This window comes from Danio rerio, chromosome 7 (assembly GCF_049306965.1).
Source record: "Danio rerio strain Tuebingen ecotype United States chromosome 7, GRCz12tu, whole genome shotgun sequence".
In the NCBI taxonomy this organism is placed as follows: domain Eukaryota; kingdom Metazoa; phylum Chordata; class Actinopteri; order Cypriniformes; family Danionidae; genus Danio; species Danio rerio.
The window spans coordinates 71,182,892-71,210,174 of NC_133182.1; the positions used below are offsets into that span (position 1 = coordinate 71,182,892).

Genomic DNA, 27,283 nt, shown 5'->3' on the forward strand with positions numbered 1-27,283 from the left:
GATAATCATGGTGAAAAATTATATGCTAATAAACTTTATTGTAATTTAAAATGTTTTTTATGCCCCATGGCTGAGTCCACACATTCTAATAAATATATACACATTATATATGTTAATAATTGTGTTATTATTCACTGTTCACCAATCTTTTTTTCTTAATTTTTAGATTATTAAGTTTTAATCCATAGCTATTGGAGTACAGTTCATAAAGACATCAAGCGAAAGCAACATTAAGACCTCGAAAGTAGCCTACACCTTTAGTTAAACTGCTTTGGAAGCATAATTATGATGAAAAATGATAAACAAATAAACTGTAATGTATTTTAATATGTTTCTAATGCCCCATGGATGATTTCACACACTCTGATAAATGTGTACACACAGCATATGTTAATAATATGTTAATAATCTTGTTATTATTCACTGTTCAGCAATCTTTTTTTTTTTTCAGGATTTCAGATTACTTTTAACATTCTAATCCATAGCTGTAGGAGTACATTTCATAGAGACATCAAGCGAATGCAACATTAAGACCTTGTAAAGTAGCCTAGACCTTTTGGTAAACTGCTTTGGAAGCATAATTATGATGAAAAATCATATGCAAATAAACTTTAATGCAATTTAATATTGTTGATGCCCCTTGTGGTTAATGTTACACACAATATATGTTAATAATATGTTAATTATCTTGTTATTATTCATTGTTCAACAATCTGTTCCCTTTATTTTCAGTTTACTTTACACATTATATTCCATAGCTATACCGTAGGTGTAGAGTTCATAAAGACATCAAGCAAATGCAACATTAAAACCTGGAAAGTAGCCTACACCTTTTTTAAAGCTGCTTTGGAAGGATAATTATGATGAAAAATGATATGCAAATGAACTTTAATGTAATTTATTAATTTTTGATGCCCCATGGTGCTCTGTGGTTAATGTTATACACATTATATGTTAATAATTTGTTAATAATCTTGCTATTATTCATTGTTCAACAATCTTTTCTCTTAATTTTCAGATTACTTTTAACATTCTAATCCGTAGCTTAAAGTATAGAGGTGTAGTTTAAGCGAAAGCACTCAAACCTCGAAAGTAGCTTACTGTTAATACACAGATGCGAATCCATACGCTGCAAACAAGTGGGTTAGAAAGTATAAACAGAGCCAGCGCTGTTTCCCATTGGAGGAGGGCATGGACGTGTCCTGTGAGGTCATCCCCATGGATGTGGGAGAAGCTGCGGGATGACGCCACCCTCTCGCTCCGCCCTGCTGCAAACTCGACGCTCGCGTTCATTTCATTCCTGCTCTCATTCCGAGCATTCTTCGCATCTCTATCGGTGCGGCGGAGATTCCCGTTCACATTCCGGCCGGCCCCAAAACACAAGAATAACTTTACACAGTTTGCAAAAAAACTATACAAACCCACACTAGAACAAAACAAAGGGGCCGAACTTAAATTTTGATATAAATAAAGCGGACGTTAAGGTAAGTTTTAAGGTAATTAGCCCTTTAACGGCTTGAGATCAAACGGTTTTTCTGGATTAAGTTAAAGCAGACGAGCAAAATACAAAGTGTATTGCGCGATTATGACTATTGATAGGCATGTAGCAAGAGGGGTCGGGCTCAAAGTATCTTTTCAATGGGATTTAGTTCGACGCTGCAGCAACAGGGTGCTTTCACTTTGTCCACTGACTCAGTCTGACATAGCAGGGAAAATCTTTGACATTTTTCACATTTTTGCTAAAGAAGCTGACCTTGCGCGCTCGTACTCTGCAGTAAGTCCCGTGCAATTTACACCCGAAACAATACGCGTCGTTTTGGGGAACATTTTTTTGGACATTGATTATTGCATGAAAAGAATTTTGGACAAGATGACGGATCCAAATGTTGCTGTTTTCTCCTCCATAGTTGGCTACGCTGCACATTTCGGAGCGCCGCACAAATATAGCGCGGAGAGACTTGTTGCTCGCGTATCTTTGGCGTTTATTCACCAGCTTCTGGTCGGATCTTAACCGTAAGTACACATTTGACTTTTTTCTTCTCTTTCATTATCTGACTTGCGTCAACTCTCGGCATCTTTATTCACTTGTTTTACAGTGTTGGTTTAATCTTTGGCTGTGCCATAAACACTTCACATCCTTTAGCCTATTTGTGTGGTTTATTTTAAAAACAGCGACTTGTTTAGTCATAACTTTAAAGACTCCTTTACTCTAGAGAAACTTTAGCTTGCTGAGCTTATGCAATTGTAAAAAGTAACTCATTTGTCTGTTCAACGCATTTATGTTTTAATCCCACAAGTTGTTGACATTGCTTTTAGTGTATTAGCCTGTTTCGGAAAGATTACATGGGAGAATCTGGCTGCTATTCCTCTGTCATTTCCTTTGTTGGGATTGCCCGCCCTGTTTCTGCAGGACTAATGTCGTGCCTCGGCGTGTTGCATTTAGGGTTTATAAACAGTAATAGCATTTCAAATGCTGCGTGTCACTTACAGTATGTGTTTTAAATCCTGAAACGCTGTTTCATCACTAGGAATGAAACTATGAAGGACGGTAACAGCGGGACGGGACGTAGCTTAGCTTAGCACTTCATCAGTGACTAGCTTTACAACTCCACTAACTATCCAGGCTTTTACATAATCGCACACTATTCAGTATTATTATATAATGGTTTACGTTTTTAAACATGGCATTGTCATTTTGAGAATGAATTATTCAACTATGAAATCAATCATCTGCACCTCCAGCTGCTTAAAACCTTCACTTTTTAATATCAAACTGCTTTTGTATAATCAATTGACTCATACCTTATAACACATCACAGGTATTACTATTGTAATACAATTATATCTTGATATTAGTCACATATTTCTTCAACTTGATTACATTACGGCCCCATAATAGTTCATTACAGTTTAACAATGGAAGCCATGAAAACACAGCTGGAAAAATTCAAGTTAATTTAATTCTTTTTTATTTCTATAGCGCTTTTACAATGTAGATTGTGTCAAAGCAGCTTCACATAGACGATTATAGTAAATTGAAACAGTGTCAGTCCAGTTTTTAGTGTTGAGGTTCAGTTCAGTTCAGTGTGGTTTAATCACTGCTGAGAGTTCAAACACTAAAAAGCAAATCATGTAATAGCAAAAATGTCAGCACTTTTTTTTTTACACTAAAATCTACTCTTTAGTTTTATTTAGTTAAACTGACTGTAGGAGATTAGCCAATTCAAAGTCATTTTCAATCAGATGTCAACAAACATTAATGTCCTAAATTTTAAACAGTCAGCAATGAGTCGACTATAAACATACAAATAAAAAAAACACATTTTCAGTGCACATTTTCACTTTCTGAATCATATAAAAGCATCATTTTTTTTGTCTTTCAAATGTTCAAGATTTAAAACTTTTCTTAACTCATTAAATTCTTAAAAGGAAAACAAGTTTCTCTATTGTGTGTTTTTGGGGAAAGACCTCCTTTCTTCCAGTTAATTGTCGTCTTATATTTCCCATTGACCCTTTTATAAAGAAGGGTCCGAGCGGCACAATGCGTTGCTTGTGTCCTCTAACTGGGCCATTATTATCACATACTACAGTAAACAGATTGACTTCTATCAGATGTAACCCCTGACATACTGTACTACAGCGATGAGAAGCAAATCAGTTTTTTCGTGTATGTGTGTGTGTGTGTGTGTGTGTGAAAAATAGGCTTAGCAATAAGCACTTTGTGCTCAGTGTGATGCAGCACATAGACCTGTTGAACACACGCGCTTGCTTGACATTTTCAAGAGAGAGAATGAAACGCTGAACTCATCAGTTGATGTTGAACATCTGACTCTTGATCAGATGTAGTTTATAAAACAGAGGAACCATATCAAAGTATTCATTAGCTACACCTAAAAAGGAAACCAGAGTAGAAGTGCTTTTTTTTGACGTTAGAAAGTTTTAGTCTTAGCCTTTACTATGTGTTGTCAGTTAGTATGTTGATGATTTGTGTTAAGCAGGTTGATTAAGAGGCTTTATTATTATTATTATTATTATTATTATTATTATTACCTTTATTTTACCAGGAAAGACACATTAAGACTAAAATCTATTTTATAAAAGCATCCTGGCCAAGATTAGGCAGTATACAAGTCGCATGGCTCTAACAGACAACAAACAAAATGCAATTAACAGTTAACATGAATCACACATTGACAAACAAACTTATTAAAACATCTGCAAGCCTGTGTTTCAATTTCTAGATCATTTATTTATTTTTAAAAGCATTCAGTGAGCAATAAATCAGTTTAAAACTTTAAACTGCAACTTGGTTTGTAGATTATTCCAAGCAAAAGGTGCTGCGTATTTAAAGCCCTTCTCAGTCTCGTCTCACTCCGCACTTTAAGATCACAATAGTCATATATATAGGCTGCTGCTGTATTATTATTGTTATTATTATTATTATTTATTAATGAGGAGGAATAGGCTGTCTTGAACTTTAAATGTAGCTCAAAACATTGAGCACTTTCATATTTTTGTGATCTTCATATTTTGTGACATGAAATGCATCTTCAATATTCAGTATCACACATATAGAGTTTTAAAATCAGAACTAGGGCTGTATAGTATATCGCTTCAGCATCGATATCACAATGTGCGCATTAGCAATAGTCTCATCGCAAGATATGCAAGGTAGAGTCGGGATAAAAGTTGAACAGGAGCCACAGAATTGTATTGAATTACTGAATTTGTACGAAATAAATACAATTTATGCTAAAATGATGTTTTTTTGCTCACTTAGAATTTTTTACTATGTGTTGCCTGTTAGTATGGTGAAGATTTGTGTTAACCAGGTTGATTAAGTGGCTTTTATAGTCACATATAGGCTGCTGCCTTATTATTATTATTATTATTATTATTTATTAATGAGGAGGAATAGGCTGTCTTGAACTTTAAATGTAGCTCAAAACATTGAGCACTTTCATATTTTTGTGATCTTCATATTTTGTGACATGAAATGCATCTTCAATATTCAGTATCACACATAATAGAGTTTTAAATGGTTATCAATCAGAACTAGGGTTGCCTGTGTTGCCTGTTAGTATGGTGATAATTTGTGTTAACCAGGTTGATTAAGTGGCTTTTATAGTCACATATAGGCTGTTGCTGTATTATTATTTATTGAGGAGGAATAGGCTGTCTTTAACTTTAAATGTAGCTCAAAACATTGAGCACTTTCATGTTTTTGTGATCTTCATATTTGTGATATGAAATGCATTTTCAATATTCAGTATCACACATAATAGAGTTTTAAAATCAGAACTAGGGCTGTATAGTATATCGCTTCAGCATCGATATCACAATGTGCGCATTAGCAATAGTCTCATCGCAAGATATGCAAGGTAGAGTATGGATAAAAGTTGAACAGAAGCCACATAATTGAATTAGATTACTGTATTTAAATAAAATGTATATATAAATTATGCAAAAATATGTTTTTTTTTGCTTACTTAGAATTTTTGTCTTGATCTACATTAAATATCTTTATTTTAAGGTGAAAAAAGACTATTTTACTTACCCCACTGGCAGATCATTTTATTTGTTTTAAAGGAAAAACTCTTAACTTTTACTTAATTCATCTAAAGAAAAAAACATACAATATTTTCACTTTATTTTATATTTTGAGAAAAAGCAACATAAGAACAGTTTTTATTGCATTGCAATTATTCAATTTTTGTTCCTGAATACTGTTAGACTACCCAGAAAACCATCAAATAGAGTTATTTAAACCTATTAATATTGCAATTAAGGATGCTCATAATAACCGATTCACCGTTAACCGTAAGGGTACGTTTTTAACCCATTAATGGTATCAGATAAACAAAAAAAAAAAAAAAAAATATATATATATATATATAGACATATTTTGCCAAAGAAGCAAAATAAAAGAAGAATATTGCTGGTCAAGTTTGACACAGACGATTTGATGCCAACCCAGCGCTGATGCTGTTTGCCTCTGTCCTGGATCTACGTCATAAACACTTCTGTTAATTTGCACATTTGGAGAAAGAAGCCGCAAAACAAAACTTTCTGAATTGTGCACTGCTTTGGAAAAAAGCTGGCATTGCAGTCCGCACGGCTTATAAACACAACAAATAATCTATAGTTCTAATGATTTACTGTACAACCAATAAAGCAACCTGTTTTTCATTTGGAAAATTACAGTTATAAATAGTTCTCATAAAATATACATTTTCAAAATAGCCTACATAACAAACGAATGAAAGAAATCCCAAAATTTTCTTGAATTCTGCTTGATAACTCCGCACCAAACTGAGGGTTTCATTTTATAACTTATAAAATATGTTATCAAATTAGTGCTATATTATATGTAAACAACGAAATTGTTATATGCTATAGTAGCCTTTACAAAAAAATCAACATATGAGCCTCGTCATTGTCTTTCATCACATGCAGAGTAAGGGTGAGAGGAAATAAAAGCACACAAGCTCTAAGGTAAAACCAGACGCTCAATATTTAAATAATGACTTCTAGAGCTGCACGATTCTGGCTAAAATAAGAATCGCGATTTTTTTTAGCTTAAAATAAATATCACTATTTTCTCACGATTCTGTAGATGTAAAATAAAGGTTGTAAAAACAAACATATGGCACAACATCGATAATAATATTATGTGTAGTTCTACTGGTTTCTATAAATAATTCTATTCTACTTATAATAATTTTGATGTTGAATTATTATGTTTGAGATATATGCTTGCAGTCTGTCATATTTGACAAATTTATTCACAGATATTTGCCATTATCAGATTATATTCAACAATAGGCTAGAGTAGTTATACTGACACTGACACTGTTTATTTTTCTGCACAACTGTGTTTTCACTATGAAAGCAAAAACATCAAATGCTTGCCGTAATCATAACTCTAAAATGCGATATGATCATTTAAATGAAGTGCACACTTTCGGTTTCATTTTGACTACTAAGTGCTTGTTCATACTTCGCGCGCGGCTCCCAAACGATCACTGTGTGCCACAAACAGAATATTATTTACAACTTTATTACCTGTTACTCGCAACATATGCAGGTTCTGTTCACTAAAGTAGACTCGTGCGCATCTATCATTAAGTAGTGCGCGCTCACCCTCTCTGTGATTACAGCTCACGGTCAGCAGCTCACATCACGTGTGATTTCCTGATCGCGAAAACATCGTTATATTAAGACAAAAATGACATTTTTTGGTGAATTATACCTTATAAATTCAGTATGTGACTCATTCAACATCATTTGGAGGTGTCCATGTCACTGACCAACGTATGTGAAGCAATGAAAAGACTCGTGCAGCCGCCTTTTCTTCTCTCCTGAACTTGAAAATATGAATCGTAGAAATGCTGGATTAAGATCGTCTAGGGCAGGGGTGTCAAACTCAATTCCTGGAGGGCCGAAGCCCTTCACAGTTTAGTTCCAACCCTGCTCCAACACACTTACCTGTAGGTTTCAAACAAGCCTGAAGGACTCAATTAGTTTGATCAGGTGTGTTTAATTAGGGTTGGAACTAAACTGTGCAGAGCTGCGGCCCTTTTGGAACTGAGTTTGACACCTGTGGTCTAGGGGGTCGAATCGAGATCGCAATCTTTTAACGATTAATTGTGCAGCTCTAATGACTTCTGTTAAAAATGTTGACAGAGGTTTGTGATATAAGAATAACAGCGGAGCATTAATTAAATGCATGTTTTCCATGGAGCCATCGATTTGAGGCTGCCTGCTGAAAAAAACATGTGATGGAGAAAAAACAGCCAATGCTGGTCCTTAAAAAGGATTCAGTAAGTGTTTTCGTTTTGTAATCATCATTTAAGTGAAAAATATCTAGGGCAGGCCTTTTTATTTTATTCATTTTATTAAGTTTATTTTTTTTTCTATACTGTTGGAAACTAAGATAACTTGACTGCATGCGTGAAGATGTTCTGTTGTTGTGTTTTAAAATGCAATATTTAATGTGTCAGACACCAAAAAGACACGTCAATTATTTTAGTTTTTTTAATTAAACAATAATTTAATATTAATCTGATTAGTTGACGGTTAATATTCGGTAAACAAGCGGCGTTTGCCGGTTAGCAAAATTAACCGAAATGAGCATCCATGATCGCAATATTTATTGCAGAACATATCATGTCAATATCACATTTTTCCAGTATCGGCAAGCCCTAATCAAATCACAGCTTAAAATGAAAAATTAAATAATCTTTGTTTTTCAAATCATATTTAGTTGGTAAAAGTACCACATTGATCTCTTTAAAATAAAGCTACAATCTCCGTGCAGGAAAAATTGCATGTCACTGATCATAAATAATCAATTTAAACCAGGATGGGGAAAAAAAAAAACATTAATTTCAATACTTTCTGTTTCACTGGTGCTCTCCGGCGTGGCTCGGGAAGAAAGCAGTCTTTCAGTTGTGAAATGAGAAGAGAATAGGTGCATTGCTCAGACATAGTGGATTGGGTTACCTCTGGGAATGGAGGATTGTGGGGGAATGGGAGCACACAGAGAGAACCTATTGTTTTTCCTGTTGCTGAGCTGGGGAGGAGTGTGTGTCTGTGTGTGTCTGTGTGTGTGTGAGGCAAACAGTGTCGGGCTCAAGCAGACATCTGGTTAAGACCCTCTCTGCACCTGTAAGGGGACAAAAAATGTAAATATGAACACTTGCGTTTAGTGTTCAGGGAATCCAGGCCATTACTGTACCCGTCATATGCTGTGCAGGAAGGGTTGTTGTTATGCCAGCAACAGGCGGCAGCGGTCGTGGCACCATATGGCCCATGTATGCTTCAGATAAGATATCTGTTCATTTAGCTTTTCAATGGCATTTTTAAGGGATAGTTCACCCCAAAAAGAAGAAGCTCATCATTTATTTGCTCCTGTTGGACACAAAAAGAAGATATTCTGAAGAATGTTGGGAATAACAGGCATCAACTTCCATAGAAATTCTGTTGTTTAGAAAGAAATACTACTTTCTTTCTTCTGTTGAACATTAAAGAAGCTGAAAACCTGTAAGACTTCCATAGTAGGAAAGCAAATACTATGGAAGCCAATGGTTACAGGTTTCCAGCTTTCTTCACAATATCTTATTTTGTGTTCAGCGGTAGAAAGAAAGTCAAACAGGTTTGGAATAAGTGAAAATGGAATAAATTATGACAGAATTTTTAGTTTTCGGGTGAACTGTCCCTTTAAGCTATGGTTGTTATTCATGGCTAATCCGTGAAGAATCAACTCCCTTTGCCCTGTTTCCTCAGATTATACTTAAACGTATTTTCAAAAGTCATTCTAATTTTATTTTCCGTCAGCTTTTGTAACTTACACATCACTGTTCACATTTATGCTTGTAGTGTGTTTTAGTAATGGATGCAGGTAATGCTGGAATTTCATACATTTTTTTAATACGCAACAATTAATGCTAATAAACACTTAAAAATGACGTTAACATAGGCGTAAATAAATGACATTAATACATGTGTCAGAGAAGAAGCTCTTTGTAAAGTGAAAATAAATTTTAATTTAATCTAGACTAGGCATGGGATGATAATCGATTTCAAGTTATACTGTGGTTTAAAAAAAAAAAGTCAAGGTTTAAAAACGGGCAAAATTTTCTACAATACCGTTCCTAAGGTATGTGTAAGATTTTAATTTACTTTTTTAGGATAACAGAATCTCCAGCAGAAAAGATCTCTAAAGATGCTGTTTTATATTGTAAAAAAAATCTGTTTTGGAAAATAAATGAAGACAGCAGAAGCCTGACTGACTGAATTTAGCCTGACATGTTTACTGCTCCAAAATGTTATAAATGTAAAAAAAAAAAAAAAAAAAAAAAAAAAATATATATATATATATATATATATATATATATATATATATATATATATATATATATATATATATATATATATATATATTGTGTTTAAAAGGAAAAAAAGTTTTGTTTTTTACTCAGACTTTTAAAAAAGAATAGATTTTAGAGCAGTAATCACAATACCGTGTCTGTATGAAATTAATTAATCCAAAAATTTTAAATTTTGTTATAATTTATTCACTTTTTTCTTGTTACTAAGATGTTTTTTTTTTGTTGACGCGTTGAACACAAAAGAAGATATTTTGAAGAATGTTGGAAACCTGTAACTATTGACTTCCATAATTTTTGTTTTTCTTACTAGGTGTAAATGGTTACAGGTTTCCAACATTCTTCAAAATATCTTTTTTTGGTGTGTTCAGCAGAACAACAACAACAGCTCAAACTTTTCAAGGGTAAGAAATTCATAAAAGTTAAGAACCGCTGCAGTGTGAGTAAAATGTGCCAACTGTCCCTTTAAATGGCTTCGCATTTAAGTAACTGCCTTTCTGGTGTGTGCAAATTGTTTCTTTAAAAAGGGATAAAGGATCAAAAAGTTCTAGAGAATATTCTAGTCCCGACTGACATCCTGCATGCTAAACAATAGCATTTCCTCAGTTTGTATTTTTTAACGTTCCTGTGCGGGATGTTTGCTCACAGTCTGTTTTGCAATTTCAGTTAATTAAATCAGATTTGTAAAAGGGCAGAACAATATATCGTTTGAGCATCGATATTACACTGTGTATGTCCGCAATAGTCACGTTGCAGGATATACAATGTTGAGATGGGATTTTTAGCTGATCAGCACAACAATTGAGAACACATAAGATTTGTGGAGTCATAGCAATGTGTAATAACAATACCAACATATAACAAAGTGAAACATTTGCATCCATTTTAAAGGCATTTCAAGAGAGTGTAAAGCATTTAGGCACATTCATTTTTACTTTGATTAATTTTACTGAATTATTAATACAATGAAGACTATAAAGCAGGGGTGCTCAAACTTTTCCTATAAAGGGCCAAAAAGCAAATTTGATTGAGGGCTGTGGGCCAAATATATATACCAAACCATATATATTAAACTTGCCATGGGTTAATTTCCTAATGTATTCAATAATATTTAGAAATAACTAGAAAGCATTGCTTTAAATCATATTAACTAATGCACTCATTTGTATCATTTAACAATGAACTTATTACAGTAAAAACATAAACAATCCCATTTATAACACAATGGAGTTCAATGCTGAATACACTAGTCGAGCTGCTACTGTTTTTGCCTTGACTTGCTCGCAGATATCTTATACATTGTCCTCTGTCTGTTAATGACAGTATTTACATTTTAACAGTCTGATTCCTTTATAACATTAAATTGAGTAATTTACTTTGAGTTGGCTTTTTTTGTAGCTTAGCAATAAGACAAAGAAACAAAAGGTTAGGTTAGATTCAAAATGACAATTTCTGTCAAATGGATTCGCCACTACCACCTTCCCATCATTCTCTCTCTCTTTTTAGATAGGATGGAGGGCACATCAAAGGGCCAACTTTGGCCCATGGGCCCTACTTTGAGGATCTCTGCTATAAAGTGTTAATTTCATTATTCAATTTTTGTACCTGAATACTGTTTGACTCTATACTGAAAACCATAAAGCACTGTTTTTTTTTTTTTTATTAACTTTTTTTCATTGCTATTTTGTATTAATTTTAGCTTGTTTTATTGTTTATGATTTTCCTTATTCACTTTTTAATCTAAATTTTATATATATATATATATATATATATATATATATATATATATATATATATATATATATATATATATATATATATATATATATATATACTTAAATGTCAATAAAAGTCACTTTGTAAAACTGTTCAGTTAAATTTTTTAGCATCAAAAGTCGACAGAGCAGAGATCAAGGTTCCATAATGCAATTCATAGCTATAAATAAACAGAAAAAATAACCTGCGAATGACAAAATACGAACCTAATAGATCATTTCTACAGTGTGTGTTGATTTTGATATTTTGCACCTTGGAATTATAAGGTTCTATCTGCGTTCTGAATGATTTTTATACAATGAGCTTCAAAGTTTTTGCATTCCATATAGATAACAGTATGTGTGTAACATTTGTTTTTTAAATAAAAAGTCCTAACATGTAAACAACTTATAAAAAAAAAATCCCACAACAGTAAATAAGTTGTCATTTAATAAGAATATGTCAATAACTCAATTTTGACAAAAATGTCAGATAGAACCTTTTAATTCTAAAGTGACGATTTGTGTAAATCAAAATCTGCAGTTTAAATGCTTGTTGTTGATCTAATTTTGCACTGACAATCATTTAAATCAGCGGTTCTCAACTGGTTTTGCCATGGGACCCACATTTTTGCATGGTCATCAAGCCGCAACCCAAATTTTTAGGAACTATAATACAATTTTAGGAATTATAATTTGTTTGTATTTATTTGTTAACATACCGAAGTAGTGAACTCCATTGAACTCTGTCATAAGACATTCACAGAGACTTACAAATAAACTGTATTTTATTGCTGTCATTTAAAAAAATGGATCAAATTTTAGAAATATTACAAAGTAAAAACGTCAAATACTGTAAACAGTGCGAATGAGAGAAAAAAAAAACTCAGCATTTCCCGGAAACTTAGATGCACACGGCAGGTAGCGTCAGAAAGCCGCGTGTGTTATTCCGGTCACTAAATGCGGTGCTAACATTTCTGCACTCAGTGCAATAGTTAACTTAATTCGATACGAACAAACTGAATAAACAAAGAGCACTGGTCGCTCACTTACCAAATCTGTAGAGACAGGACAATCACCAGCAACTAGAGCCGCGTCTTTATTAAGAGGAGACTACAAGCAAATCCAGATTTCAGCGTTTGCAGATGAGAACAGCTCTCAGGTAAACAATAAACCTCCTTAGACACGTAAGGTATTGTTGTCGAGCGTCGCGTACACTGTAATCCACACGTGACTCCAGATAAGCTCTCACAGAGAGAAAATGAAAACGAAACTTAACGGCAGCAAACTAAAAAAGCAACACTTCACGCTTGTTTTGCCAACACAACGTGGCGTCTTTGTGGTGTAAACACGGTGACACAAATGAATATTAATGAAGTTGCACAATAGAGCGCGCTGATTGGTTTGAACCAAGCCTTACTCATGCATTAATGTATCACACTGTAAGATGTAATAAGACTCACTCTGGCACAGACGTCCAGTCTGCACGCTGGAATACAGGCTATTATGTCATGACCGTGACGCAGCTTCAAAAATTCGTTTCAAACAGGAAGTACGAATTTGCTTGAAATAACGCAAAAACAACCAATTTACACTTTTTAGTGAAATATAGGTGTCCTAATAGTGTTTTTAGCAGTGTGGGACACATATACGACTGTCAACAGCTCAAAAAATTTGTTTTGGTGTTTCGTGACCCTTTTGAAAAATAAAATATATTGTTTTCAAAGGGGAAAAAAGTTTTAGTTTTTTAGCCAGACATTCAAAGAGAATATATGTAAGAGGGATTAGCACAATACCATGAAACCGTGATATATTTATCCAAGGTTATTATACCGTCAGAATCTTGCGCCGGCGCTTGCCTAGTCTAAATGAGCATTTATTCTAAAATTAACACCTGGAACACTGAAAACAAGCGATTCAGAAATGCTCAGCCTCTAGTGTATGTCCTCTCACATGTTGATGCTTTTATTGACTGCGTTTGATTTATGTGCTCTCTGCGGACAGCGTGGAACAAATAGGTTTATAATGGCGATACACTATGAAATAGGGTTTACCTCAACAAGGCTACAACAGATATGAATGAACCGCACAAAAGTGCCTTTGCCACTTCTAGAAGCAGCTAACTCACTTTGCTGCGCTCTGCGGTCAGGCGTAATGTGAACTACTAAACTCTGCTGGGAGACAGACCAACACAAACAGCCACGTCCTGTGTGTTTTACTCTTCATAGGCATCATTTCCTATTAGAATCTATCTGTGGTCGAACAGGAATCACGATTATCAGCGGGAGGGGGAAAAAAGTCTTAAGCGATGGAAAATATTAGACGTTCTGGAGGTCCTTGGAAAGTCCTGCTTTTAATGATTGACAATAATAGCAGGCATTTGTTTAAAAATAATAATAATAAATGCTGCGTTTTGTTTCAGTCTTCATTCAGGGATAGGAATGGATGGTTATGTTTTGCAATAACATTCATGTCTCTTCTCGCACTGGAAACAGCTGTTGTGAATAAAGTTACGAACTCGAGTATTAGTCACTTTTTCCCTGATTGATGAACTCAACAGATGTATTTATGCTCTCTGGATGGATCTTCTGTTTTTGTTTGTAACACAATACAAGGTTTTGAAGAAAATCAATCGCATACGTTGGACGAAGGAAAAAAGAAAATGTGTCATAACGGATGAAAGTTGGTTATTAACATGATCAAACTTCACAAAGTTGGACTTTTTCTGGAGTTTGCTACTGCGCACATCCAAACCACAGCCGCTACAATCACATTTTAAATCAGGTTATGCTTATAAATGCTCATCATTTGTTGTTCAAGTAATGTTTCAGTGCTGGAAGTGTCCTCATAAACTGATTTAAAGGGATAGTTCACCCAAAAATAAATAACCATTTACTCTCTGTTTATTTCTTCAAGTGGTTTCAAACTTGTATGAGTTTCTTTTGTCTGAAAAATGTATTTAGTTATTTTGAAGAAGGCTGAAAACCTGTAACCATTGACTTACTGTATATTATAGAAGTCAATGGTTACAGGATTCCAGCTTTCTTCCAAATACTGTGTTTTTTTTCCAATATATAAGGGGGGCGCCCCACCCTCCCAACGGCTGTACCCTCCCCCCTTGAAGTCACATTAATTGCATTATCTATATCAGTGATCCCCAACCACTGGGCCGCGGACTAGTACCAGTCCGTGGAACAATTGGTACTGGCCCACATAAGAAGTCATAAATTATTTCTGTAGAAAATATTCCCCCCGCGACTTGGTTTCTTCCACTCACCCCCGCCATCTCACGTGAAATGGACTATGCTAAAATCCACAACGGAGCGGGAAGAACGATTGCTAGAATATAGCTCAGTGATGGTTGTTGATAGATTAAAGTTATAAAACAGGTATTATAGAGTCCAAATCAGCAGAGTATTTAAGGATTGTGCATATATGTGTGTGTGCATCGCTAAGTAAGTACCCGAAATCATTGCAATATGTATCTATATGGAGTTTCACATAATCATACTCATTAGGGCTGTAACATGCCAGTGCATACATTTAATTCGGCTATACGGTTGTATTATTGTTTATGTTCATCAGTTGAAATGTTTGGCACAGATGTTATGTATTTGATGCATATAAACCTTGATTGAAACATAATCAGACCTCGATAGTGCAACTAGCGCATGCGCACTGAGTTGTTCATGATTAACCTGCATGCACGAACGCAGCACCCCCCCACCACCCACCCACACCGGTCTGAGGATGCGCGGGTGTCGCGGACCTCCATTCTGCCGCCCTATGCGCGGATATAACTGAGGATGCGCGGGTGTTGCGGACTTCTATTCTGCCGCCCTATGCGCGGATTTAACTAAGGACACACGGGTGCTGATGGAGGTGTCGCTGATGCCCCCCTCTCTATTCTGTCGCCTATGCGCGAATATATCTGAGGACGCAGGTGGTAAGGGAGGTGTCTTGGACGCCGCCCTCTCTATACTGTCGCCCTAGGCGGCCGCCTAGGTCGCCTTAATGGACACGCCGGCCCTGCATATATCTTTAGACTTGTGGGAGAAACCAGAGCACCTGGAGGAAACCCACACGAACACAGGGAGAACATGCAAACTCCACACAGAAGTGCTAACTGACCCAGCCAAAGCTTGAACCAGTGACCTTCTTGCTGTGAGGTGATTGTGCTACCCACTGCGCCACCGTGAAGCCGATTTAAAGGGATTGTTCCTCCAAAAATTTACATTTACTCACTATTCAATTTCAAGTGGTTCCAAACATATATGAGTTTCTTTTGTCTGTTGAACACTAAAGAAGATATTTTGAAGAAGGCTGAAAACCTGTAACCATCGACTTACTGTATTTTAGGAAAGTCAATGGTTACAGGTTTCCAGCTTTCTTCCAAATATCTACTTTTGTATTCAGCAGTAGAAAAAAAACGTTACACAGGTTTGGAACAAGTGAAGGGGGAGTAAATTGACGACAGAATTTTCAGTTTTCGGGTGAACTGTCCCTTTAAGCTATGGTTGTTATTCATGGCTAATCCGTGAAGAATCAACCTCCTTGTTTCCTCAGATTATGCTTAAGACAAGAGTATTTTCAAAAGTCATTCTGGTTCTATTTTCTGTCAGGTTTTGTTGTTCACTTTGCTGTTCACATTCATGCTTGTTATGCGTTTGAGTAATTGATCCGCATAATGCTGCATTTGCATCAATTGTTTTTTTTTACTGTGCAACGAATAATGCTAATGAACACATAAATAATGGTAAATATGAATATAGCTCTGTATTTGTATACTGCAAAGTAACAATAAAGATTAATCTAATGTAAAAGACATCTGATTTTGGTGTTTGGATCAAATTAAAGTCTTAATTAATCCAAGAATTAAAGTGATGTTATTATTTACTCATCTTTGAATCATTCCAAACATGTTTGAGCTTTTGTTGTTGTGTTAAACGCAAAAGAAGATATTTTGAAGAATGCTGGACACCTGTAACCATTGACCTTTATAGTATTTGTTTTTTGATGTCAATGGTTACAGGTTTTCAACATTCTTCAAAATATCTTCTTGTGTGTTCATCAGTATATAGAACATTAAGTAGGTTTGGAACAAGGGGAGTAAATGATGACAAAATTAGCATTTTTTAAATTATTTTTAGGGAGAACTGTCCCTTTAAGCTGCGGTCGTTATTTACGACTAATCTGTGAAGAATCAACTCCCTTTGCCCTTTTTCCTCAGATTATGCTTAAAAGTATTTTCAAAAGTCATTCTGATTTTATTTTCCGTCAGATTCTGTGACAAACACTTCACTGTTCACATTCACGGTTGTAGTGCGTTTGAGTAATAGATACAGGTCATGCTGGAATTTCTTTTTTTTTTACAACTCAAAAATGTATGCGAATGAACACTTAAAAATTATGTTAAATATTAATATAGCCCTAAATAAATGCTATTAACACGTGTCAAAGAAGAAGCTCTATTTGTGTTCTGGAATGTAACAATAAAGATTAATTTAATGTAAAAGACATCTGATGTTGGTGTTTCTATCAAATTAAAGTCATAATTAATCCAAGTATTAAAATGATTTTATCATTTACTCACCTTTACTCACTTGTTACAAACATGTTTGAGCTTTTTTGTTGTTGTGCTAAACACAAAATAAGATATACTGAAGAACGTTGGACACCTGTAACCATTGACTTCCATAGTGTTTGTTTTTCCTATATTGATGTCAGTGGTTAAATGTTTCCAACATTCTTCAAAATATCTTAATCTCAAAAACAGCAACTCAAACTAGTTCAAGTGTGAGTAATTTAGAACAGAATTAAATTGGTTTGGGGTGAACTATATATATTTATTAGTTTAAAACTGTTTTAATTAATGTGCATAGAAAGCATATTAAATTAAAGTGTCTACATAGAGGCTTAATCATTTGTTGAAATAATATGTAGAAATAAAATGTCCAGATATCATGATTTTATTAGCATTTTTATATGTACAAAAAAGGATTGTGCTAAATTATATTTTATGTCATTAAATACTTGACAAAAGGGTAAACCTTGTGGTTTGAAGGATAGTGACAAAAATAAAATTAGTGATTAAGTACTGCACCGTAACATTTACAGTGTTTAATACAACATTGTTTAATTTAGGTTCTAATCCTTTTGTGCATAATGCTTTTGTTGTGTGACATTTTAGTGAGTGTCATTTTTAAAATGTCAAGTTTTGTCAAGTTAAAATGTCTAATAAAAAATGAAGCTGTATTAAACTTTTATGGTTTTAAAGTTTGAAAAACATGTTTTGTCTTGTACACATTATTATATGCAATCACATAAAACTTTTAAAAAGTATAAACATAAACCCCCCAAAAATTACACTTGCTATTTGCTCAAACTTAAATAAAATGAGCTGAAACAACACAATTCTTGATTATTTTTTGGGACAACTTAATTGTTTTGTGTTCAATCCACTTAAATTAGTTAAAAACCAATCAAGTAACTTGATTTCTTCATGTTTCCCAGTGATGGGTTGCAGCTGGAAGGGCATCCGCTGCGTAAAACATATGTTGGATAAGTTAGTGGTTCATTCCGCTGTGGCGACCACAGATTAATAAAGGGACTAAGCTGAAAAGAAAATGAATAAATGAATGAATGATTCCTTCATGTTGTCTCTACACAAATTATTTGTGTGAATTCCTGCATTCGTTGCAGTGTATATCACAATGTCCCAGTAAACAGATTTTTAAAGAAATTATTTAAAGATAGAGTAAAAAGAAAAATGTTTGTGTGTACAATGCAATCTTCTTTTTAACGATTTAATCTTATTTAATAGTTTCTGTTAATTAATTTGTAAAGTTCTGCTAATTGAACAAAATCCTTCAAAAGGCTGCTGGTGATAAATATGCTGACTGATTTCAGGATTCACGCTTTGGTCATAAATGTGGTTTATATCAAGCACCATATCTAGGATTTTTTTTTATATATACACAGTGGAAGTCAGAATTATTAGCCCCCCTTTGAATTTTGTTTTCTTTTTTAAATATTTCCCAAATGATGTTTAATAGAGCAAGGGAATTTTCACAGTATATCTGATAATATTTTTTCTTCTGGAGAAAGTCTTATTTATTTTATTTTGGCTAGAATAAAAGCAGTTTTTAATAAAAAAAAAAATCATTTTAAGGTCAAAATTATTAGCCTATTTAAGCTATATTTTTTTCCAATAGTCTACAGAACCAACCATCGTCATACAATAACTTCTCTAATTACCCTAACCTGCCTAGTTAACCTAATTAATCTAGTTCAGCCTTTAAATGTCACTTTAGCTGTATAGAAGTGTCTTGAAAAATTTCTAGTCAAATATTATTTGCTGTCATCATGGCAAAGATAAAATAAATCAGTTATTAGATATGAGTTATTCAAACTATTATGTTTAGAAATGTGCTGAAAAAAATCTCTCAGTTATAAAGAAATTGGGGAAAAAAAATAATCAGGGGGGCTAATAATTCTGACTTCAACTGTATATTGATATATAAACTCTGAAAATGTTTGTTCAGGTTTGACTTACCCTGTGATGTAGGACGAATATAGTTCTGCTTATTGCGTCTGTCATGTCGTTGATCATACTTTTTCTTTTTTTTTTTTTTTGCAAAAATTGTTAACTCTTTATATGAAAATATGTAAAGGAAAATTAAATATGCAGTAGACGTAGCCCTACTGTTAAATTATTATTATTTTTTATATTTATTTTCTAAGCATTTTTTTAATTGAGAGACAATTTTTTTTCAACACATTTCCTAACATAATAGTTTTAATAACTAATTTCTAACTAATTTCTTGAGTGCATTGATGACAGTACATATTTGACCAGATACTTTTCAACATGCTAGTATTTAACCTAAAGTGCAATTTAAAGGCTTAACTAGGTTAATTAGGCTAAAAGTTTGGTTGATTAAGCAAGTTATTGAATAAAAGTGCACTGGAAAAAATCTTTCTGCCTTAATACTTTCAGTTGAATGAACTTTTCTAGTCATCTCAATTATATCAATCAAACTGACTAAAATATTAAGTTAAACTTAAAAAAATGTAGTCAAAACATGATTGACATATTAAAATAAGTTATATAAGTAAATAAGTAACATACAACATTTGTAATCATGACTTTTTGTCATATCATTTTTCACAGTGTGGTTTGTTTTGTAGCCAATCAAGCAAAAATAAAAATCTTAAGGGTGTTAATATTGACTTTACAAATTGTATAAAGCTGCTTTTATTCCAGCCAAACTAAAAGAAATATCACTTTCTCAGGAAGAAAAAATATTATAGAAAATACTGTGAAGATTTCTTAGCCCCATTAAACTGGGGACTGGGGAAAAAATATAGATATAATATAGAAATAATATACACTGTAAAAAATGGCTGTGATTTCAACAGTAAAAAACTGTAAAAATGCTACAGTACAAATCCGTAAACTGGTTGACGGTATGTTTCCTTAATATATACGGCGAATAACCGTAAATTGACTTTCCCAGAATTCCCTGCATGGCACATCACTTTTTATGCATTTGTTTGACATTAATATGGATCTTTTTAGTTATTTCCCCATCAGTTATGTACATTAGAGATGTATGTTACATCTAATGTTGATAAACAATGTTTATTTTATGACCTTAATTTTATGCGTGTTACCATACTGGTGTTTAGTAGCTGTGTGGATGACACCGAGCACCTTCTATATGCTGATACTCTTTTCTGCTTGTGGGAAAAGTTGATTGTGATGAGCATTGGCTCATTTTGAAACTTTCTCATCACCACCTGCATGTGGGTGTGCAAATGTGTCTAACTGTTTAACAAAAGATGTGTAGATGTTGATCATTCAAAATACAGACATATTACCTCTATAAATTAATAAAATACGATAATTTACCGTAAAAATGAAAAATTACTTCTACGGTTTGTACCGTGTTTTTAACGGTAAAGTACTGGCAACCACAGCTGCCGATTTTTAACCCTAAATTTTACGGATTTATTTTTTACAGTGTAGAAAAAAAATTCCAGGAGGGCAAATTATTTTATGTTAAATGTTTATACTTCTAAAAAAAGAAAAGAAACGTGGTTGTTTAATCTTGTGTTACAAACACAAACTGGTAGTCTGCAGTCTGAGCACAACCTGTGGTAAATTGATTCTCCAAGGGAATAACTGAGTGTGGTCTGCTGTTTAGTTGTAACAACAAGCCCTTAAAGAAGCTGAGGTAAATTGCCACCAAAATGAAAAGCTGGCTCTTAGCCACTGACGTCATGTAAGTAAATGTGCTTCAGGACAACTGCCATAAAATGACTGCCAGCCACAGAGCGCACTTTGGTCCTGACGACCATTTCTCCAAGCGCTGTTCATAACTTGCTTCCAACTGTTAGTGAAATTCTAAATAATTATTAAGAACTCTTGTTTGGTCTATGATGGGCACGGGTGATTTAAAAAATAAATAAATACAATAAAAATTATGTCTCTATATTAGCAGTTTTCCATATTTTGTGATTCATGTTTGTATTTTCTTATTTTCCTTCATTTATTTATGCTTTTGAATTGCATTATGGGACCTTGGTCTTCCCTTTAACAACTTTTAACCTTAAAAAATTGGAAAAAGTGACTTTTAATAGTAATTTTATAAGTTCAAAGTGATATTTTGTCTGAATTGGTGTATATTACAGTACAAAAAAAAAAAAAAACTTGCAATAAACTGGCAAAAAATATTATTTTACAGACTTGAGGCTGATTTTTACTTCTGCGGCAAGAGCACGTGTGGTCCCGCGCAGCCTTCACACCATGCATAGCCCTCGTCATGGCTGATGCTGATGCGCACATCTCTAAAAAGATGCAACAACATGTCACAACAACGTGTAGCGCAAGCTCTGTGATTGGTCAGTTTGGTACCATTGATGAGCGTGGCCGGTGAGAGCTCAGAGCCAGATGGAGCGAGTGTTTACAAGTGTATAGTCCCATGAAGGAGCTCCAGATGGAAACTTTTGTTTTGTGTTTACCTTATGATTAAAGTTGTTGCACATCCATCGGTTCCCGCCTCCGAATGAGCTAGTTTGAACTACTTGTAGCGTTGAGAAAAACACCCAGAAAGAAACTCGACACATAAAAGCCAACTGCCAGCTAGCATTTCAGAAGTGTCATTGAAGAGCAACACAAACAGCAGGCAGAAGTATAAATGCGCAACTTCGCACAAGGCAGGACCATGGGTCACGCTGATCACTTGATGCAGATGTTTAAATCGGCCTTTTCTTCGCTATTTATTATTTCTTTTTTACATTAGATAATTTCAAACTACTAAAATGTCAATAAAAGTCACACTAGCTATGTTTCCTTCTGAAATTACGAAGTAAATTTATGCACGAAACCGGAAAATTGCATAAAAGACGTGTGAATAAAGCAGTGTTGCCATTCGACATTCAATCATAATGTTTACCTTATGATTAAAGTAGTTGCACATCCACCAGTTCCCGCCTCTGAATGAGCGAGTTTGAACTACTTGTAGCGTTCAGAAAAAACACCCAGAAAGAAACTTGACACATAAAAGCCAACTGCCAGCTAGCGTTTCAGAAGTGTCATTGCAGAGCAACACAAACAGCAGGCAGAAGTATAAATGCGCAACTTCGCACAAGGCAGGACCATGGGTCACGCTGATCACTCGATGCAGATGTTTAAATCGGCCTTTACTCCGCTATTTATTATTTCTTTTTTAAATTAGATAATTTCAAACTACTAAAATGTCAATAAAAGTCACAGTAGCTATGTTTCCATCTGAAATTGCGAAGTAAATTTATGCACGAACCCGGAAAATTGCATAAAAGACGTGTGAATAAAGCAGTGTTGCCATTCGAGTCAAAGAAAACAAAATCGTCACTTCCTGACTAACTGTATCTCCAGCAGAAAAGAAAACCAAAAATGCAGTTTTAAATTGTAATGAAGTCTGTGTTTCAGAAGCAAATGAAGACAGCAGAGGTCAATGATTCATTTGAATTATTTAGCCTGACGTTTACTGTTCCAAAATATTTTCAAAATAAAATATATTGTCTTCAAAAAAAAAAAAAAGAAGAAAAGTTTTTACGCAGGGATTTAAAACGAATATATTTGAGCAGTAATCACAATATCGTGAAACCGTGATATTTTTATCCAAGGTTATCATACCAATAGTAACTTACTGGCCCATGTCTACAATGAACACATGGTGGCCTTTGAAGACCTGAGATGTGGACCACTGACGCTCTTGACTGTTCTGGAAGTACTTAATAGTATAATTATAACTAACTTATAACTAATATTGAAAAGGTTAAGACATTTTACAATGACCAAAACAACATGTCAGATGTGTTACAAAGCGCTCAGCCTGCTGGTTTGTCTATTCACACATATTGTTATCATCACATGATCTCCTAATAATTCCTTACATTTATATAGTGCTTTTCTAGACACTCAAAGCGCTTTACACATTTTTTGGGGGGAATCTCCTTATCCACCAGCAGTGTGCAGCATCCAGCTGGATGATGCGACGGCAGCCATATTGCGCCAGGCTGCACACCACCTGATTGGTGGAGAGGAGACAGAGTGATGAAGGCAATTATGATATGGGGATGGTTAGGAGACCATGATGGACAGATGCCAGTGGGAAAATGTTGTCCAGAATGCTTTTTCAAAAGACATCCTGGGATTTTTAACGACCACAGAGAGTCAGGACCTCGGTTTAATGTCTCATCCAAAAGACGGCAATCACTGAGCAGTATAGAGTCCCCATTAATATACTGAAATGTTAGGACACAGACAGACCACAGCTTGAGCGCCCCCTGCTGGTCTCACTCTTATATCAAAATCACATTACTTTTTAAATGCGCACATTTGAATTTGTTTTGTAAAAGTGTTTCCATCGTAGTTTATGCACAATCTTTTCTTCTATATGAAATATAACATTCATCCTTCCCAGTTATGCGTAAGAGCAATTCCATCAAATGTCAACCGTGCCATGATAAAAATTACGTTTTCACCAAAATACTAAAACCGTATCTACATTTTTTGTGTAAGCAGGTATTTTACAGTACTTTAGAAATACTTAAAATGTCTCTGTCAATGTTTTGGCAAATGGCAATTTGAAATGGCAATTTCACATCTGTCACATCCAGAAGCTTTTTCCTCATAAATGCAAAAATATGAACTAAAATAAAATCAATCATGTTTGTTCTACAGTGAGCCAACTCTTATCCTTATGATTAGCATTATTTTTTGGGGGTTGTGCAGTTTAATTTCTACAAAGTATGTTGTATACTGTAAACTCGCAGACTTCTTTGGTCACATCTATGTGTTTATTTTAAAATACAAAACATGTTTACAGATTGATATTTTTCTGATCTTTTAACTCTGTGGTCAGTTGTTCGGAAAAATATGAGCAAATGTTTCAATATAATGTTAACACACACTTTGTAAATTTATGTTTTGAGTTTTTACTGCAAATGTCATGCATAACGCTGGAATTGCTCATACATTTTTCTTTTTCCCTTTTGTTTTATAACTTTCTTTATTGTTTTTTTTATTTTATAACACAACAACTTACATCTTTGGTCTAACAAACATTCACACCACAATTGACAATAAACCATGTAATATACAAACAATCCATATATAAATGTAGTAATAATAGATTAATACAAAAGAATAATAAATAATAATAATAATAATAATAGAAATAGTAATAATAAAAAATAACAATAAATAAAAAAATATATAAAATAAATTTGAATATAATTGAAGTTACAAAAAGGAAACAAATAATAAATACAATAATAAATAATAAATAAGAGTAAAGAAAAGTTAAAATAAAATAAGAATACTTCAACTTGATTTCCTGTCGAATTTATGTCTTTAAAGTAAGCCATGAAAGGTTGCCAGATTTTATAGAATTTGTCTTCTTTCTTTTTTAGGGAGAATTTCAGATTTTCTCTAGTTCCATATGTTTCATTACATCTCTCATAAGATGTATAAATGTAGGAGCGGCTTTCTGTTTCCAGTGTAATAATATTAATCTTCGTGCTAGTAGACAGACAAATGAAACTTTATTTTGTTCAGTACTGTTTTTAGCTTGAAATCAGTAACGCCTACAACTGCTATACGGGGATCTGGATCTATCGGCTTTTGACCTATTTTAGAGAATGTTAGAAATATATTTTCCCAGTACGATGATAATTTTGGTCAGCTCCAAAACATATGAGCCAGTGACGCCGGTTCTAGCCCACATCGATTACATGCAGGGTCCACTTCTGGAAATATCTTATTAAGTTTTTACTTGGACCAATGTAAACGATGTATTACTTTAAATTGTATGAGGCCATGTCTTCGCGCATATTCGTATACATTTTTCATAAGAATTTTCAAAACTGATGCGCATCTTGGCATCCTCATCAACCGATTTTTTTTTTTTTTTTTTATGCGCATGTCCAAAATAAAAATAGGCGGATGGAATCATAGCTACTGTTTGTCAGCTATGTAAAGTATAGAGTTAAATTTTCAACATCAAAAGTTGACAGAGCAGAGATTAACATCCCGTTATGTAATTCAGAACCATAAATATAAACAAAACCAAAATACGGAAACTGTTAATTTACAGATATTTCTTACAGTGTATGTGAGAAAACGTTAATTTGCAAGGTTTTGGAGTGTTCTCGAAGTAAACATTACTAATTTTTTTGGTGAACTCGAGTATTTTTGTGTGCTGTTAAACCTGAGAAAGACTAGCGCGACCAGTTCCAACACTTCAAAGTTAAAGCCTTGTAACTCAATCCAGATGGAGAGAGCTTAGTCAGTTCAGAGGAAGAAATTAATGTTGATACAAATGGCATCCGAACAACTCCAAAAAAAAAGCATTCAGAAGAACTCGCGCTTTGTATCTAATAATATCCTTCCATTTCACAGTCTTCGCCATACTACAGTTTCATACGTTCGCATTTTTTTCCATGACCAGACACATGCGAAAAGCAATCTCTGATCCATGAATCATTAGATGACTCAGTTCCTGAAACCACCATAAACCTCCAAGTTCTTGGCCACTGCTGAAAGCAGGAAATCCAGGCTTCAATAACTTCCTTTCCCAGAGCTGGCCACGCTAGCGGTTAGCGCGCCCCGCTCCACGCTAGCAAATAGGAAGATGTACGCTCCCGAAAACAAAGACACCCAGTCACTTCATTTACTGAAACTGTTTATAATTTGTGGCCTGTATTCAAATGTCGAGCGTCCAGGATCTCTGGCACCATATTCCGTTCTCCTCCATCGTAATAAATCCCTAGCAGGCCTTTCATTAATTGCTGCTGTATTGTTATCGTGAGCTGCGGAGCCCGGGCAGATTCCCTCTTGCCCCGGAGCTGGCCTGGATTTACAAGGGGGGAAGATACAGACTTTAAGCTACCTCTGAACATTTGTATGCAAAGTGGGCCTGCTTAATGAGTTAGAAATCTTGCTACAGTTACAGGCCTTCAGCTTTGTAAACACAGCTTAACCTCTCCAGTGCCTTATGCAAATGTTAAGAGATCCAGTATGGTTTGGCTATTTTTTTGGGTTAAACGTAAAGGGTATAGTTGCTGGAGACCACTTATATAAAGGCGAAGTGCATTATTTTGTATATATAATGAATACTCCATCCGAAAATCTTTCTTCTGTGGAACATAAAAGTAGACATTTTCAGAAAAAGTCTCTTTAGTTAATGGGATGCAATGCTGTTCGGTTCCCAACATTCTTTAAAATGTCTCTTGAGAAAAACAAACAAACATAAAAAAAAGATATTGTTTTTGATTTTTTAAAGGTTGCGTAAGGACTTTTAGTGACTGCAAACAAAAGTGTTTGTTATTTAAATCCAATTGAATATGTTTTGAGGTTTTTGTATATTTAAGTTATTGTAAGCAATTATTTTATGGACCCTTTTCACAAGCCTGTTATGATGCGTTTAGCGGTCATCGTAATATTAAATTCTTGAAAGTTTGAAATATTTGTATTTAAAAAAAAAAAAAAAGTGTGACAATTTTATATGCATTTATGTATTATATCATCTTTTGTTTAAAAAAACGAATTACTGCTTGTATTAGGCGTTTCTAATGCAGAGACACGACAATGAATTTGACATTATTCTTTTTTCTGGCTGCCGCCATCAGTCTCACACAATTTTTTTTCCTTTTTCTGAACATCTTAACATTATCGTGGAGCTTTTCTTTTATTATTTGAGCAAATACAATTGTAAAAAAAGTGTTTTTTGTATTTTCCTATTCACTGCGCTCTTCAGTTTTCCCAACTATGACGACTTCTGCTACTGAGAAACCCGGAAATGTGCAAAGGGTCTATTCTTTTATTGGTAGGTTACGTTTTTATATATATATATATATATATATATATATATATATATATATATATATATATATATATATATTATATTTTAAATTTTATATATACAAAGTTGAGGTCACCATTATTAGCCCTCCTGTAAATTAAATTAAATTCTTTAATATTTTAGTTCCCAATTTCTGTTTAACAGCTTCTAAATATAACAGTTTTAATAACTAATTTCTAATAACTGATTAATATTATCTTTGATGTGATGACAGTGAATATTACTT

At 34.0% G+C, this 27,283-nt stretch overlaps 1 protein-coding gene across 1 annotated transcript in view; it reads left to right on the forward strand.

Moving 5' to 3' along the window:
- The first annotated feature begins 1,308 nt into the window (after positions 1 to 1,308).
- Positions 1,309 to 27,283, forward strand: part of tead1b (TEA domain family member 1b) — a 164,871-nt gene continuing 138,896 nt past the window's right edge. Inside the window, 2 exon segments of the mRNA NM_001435835.1 lie at positions 1,309 to 1,484; positions 1,908 to 2,013. The gene's annotated coding sequence lies outside the window, so the exon portion shown is untranslated.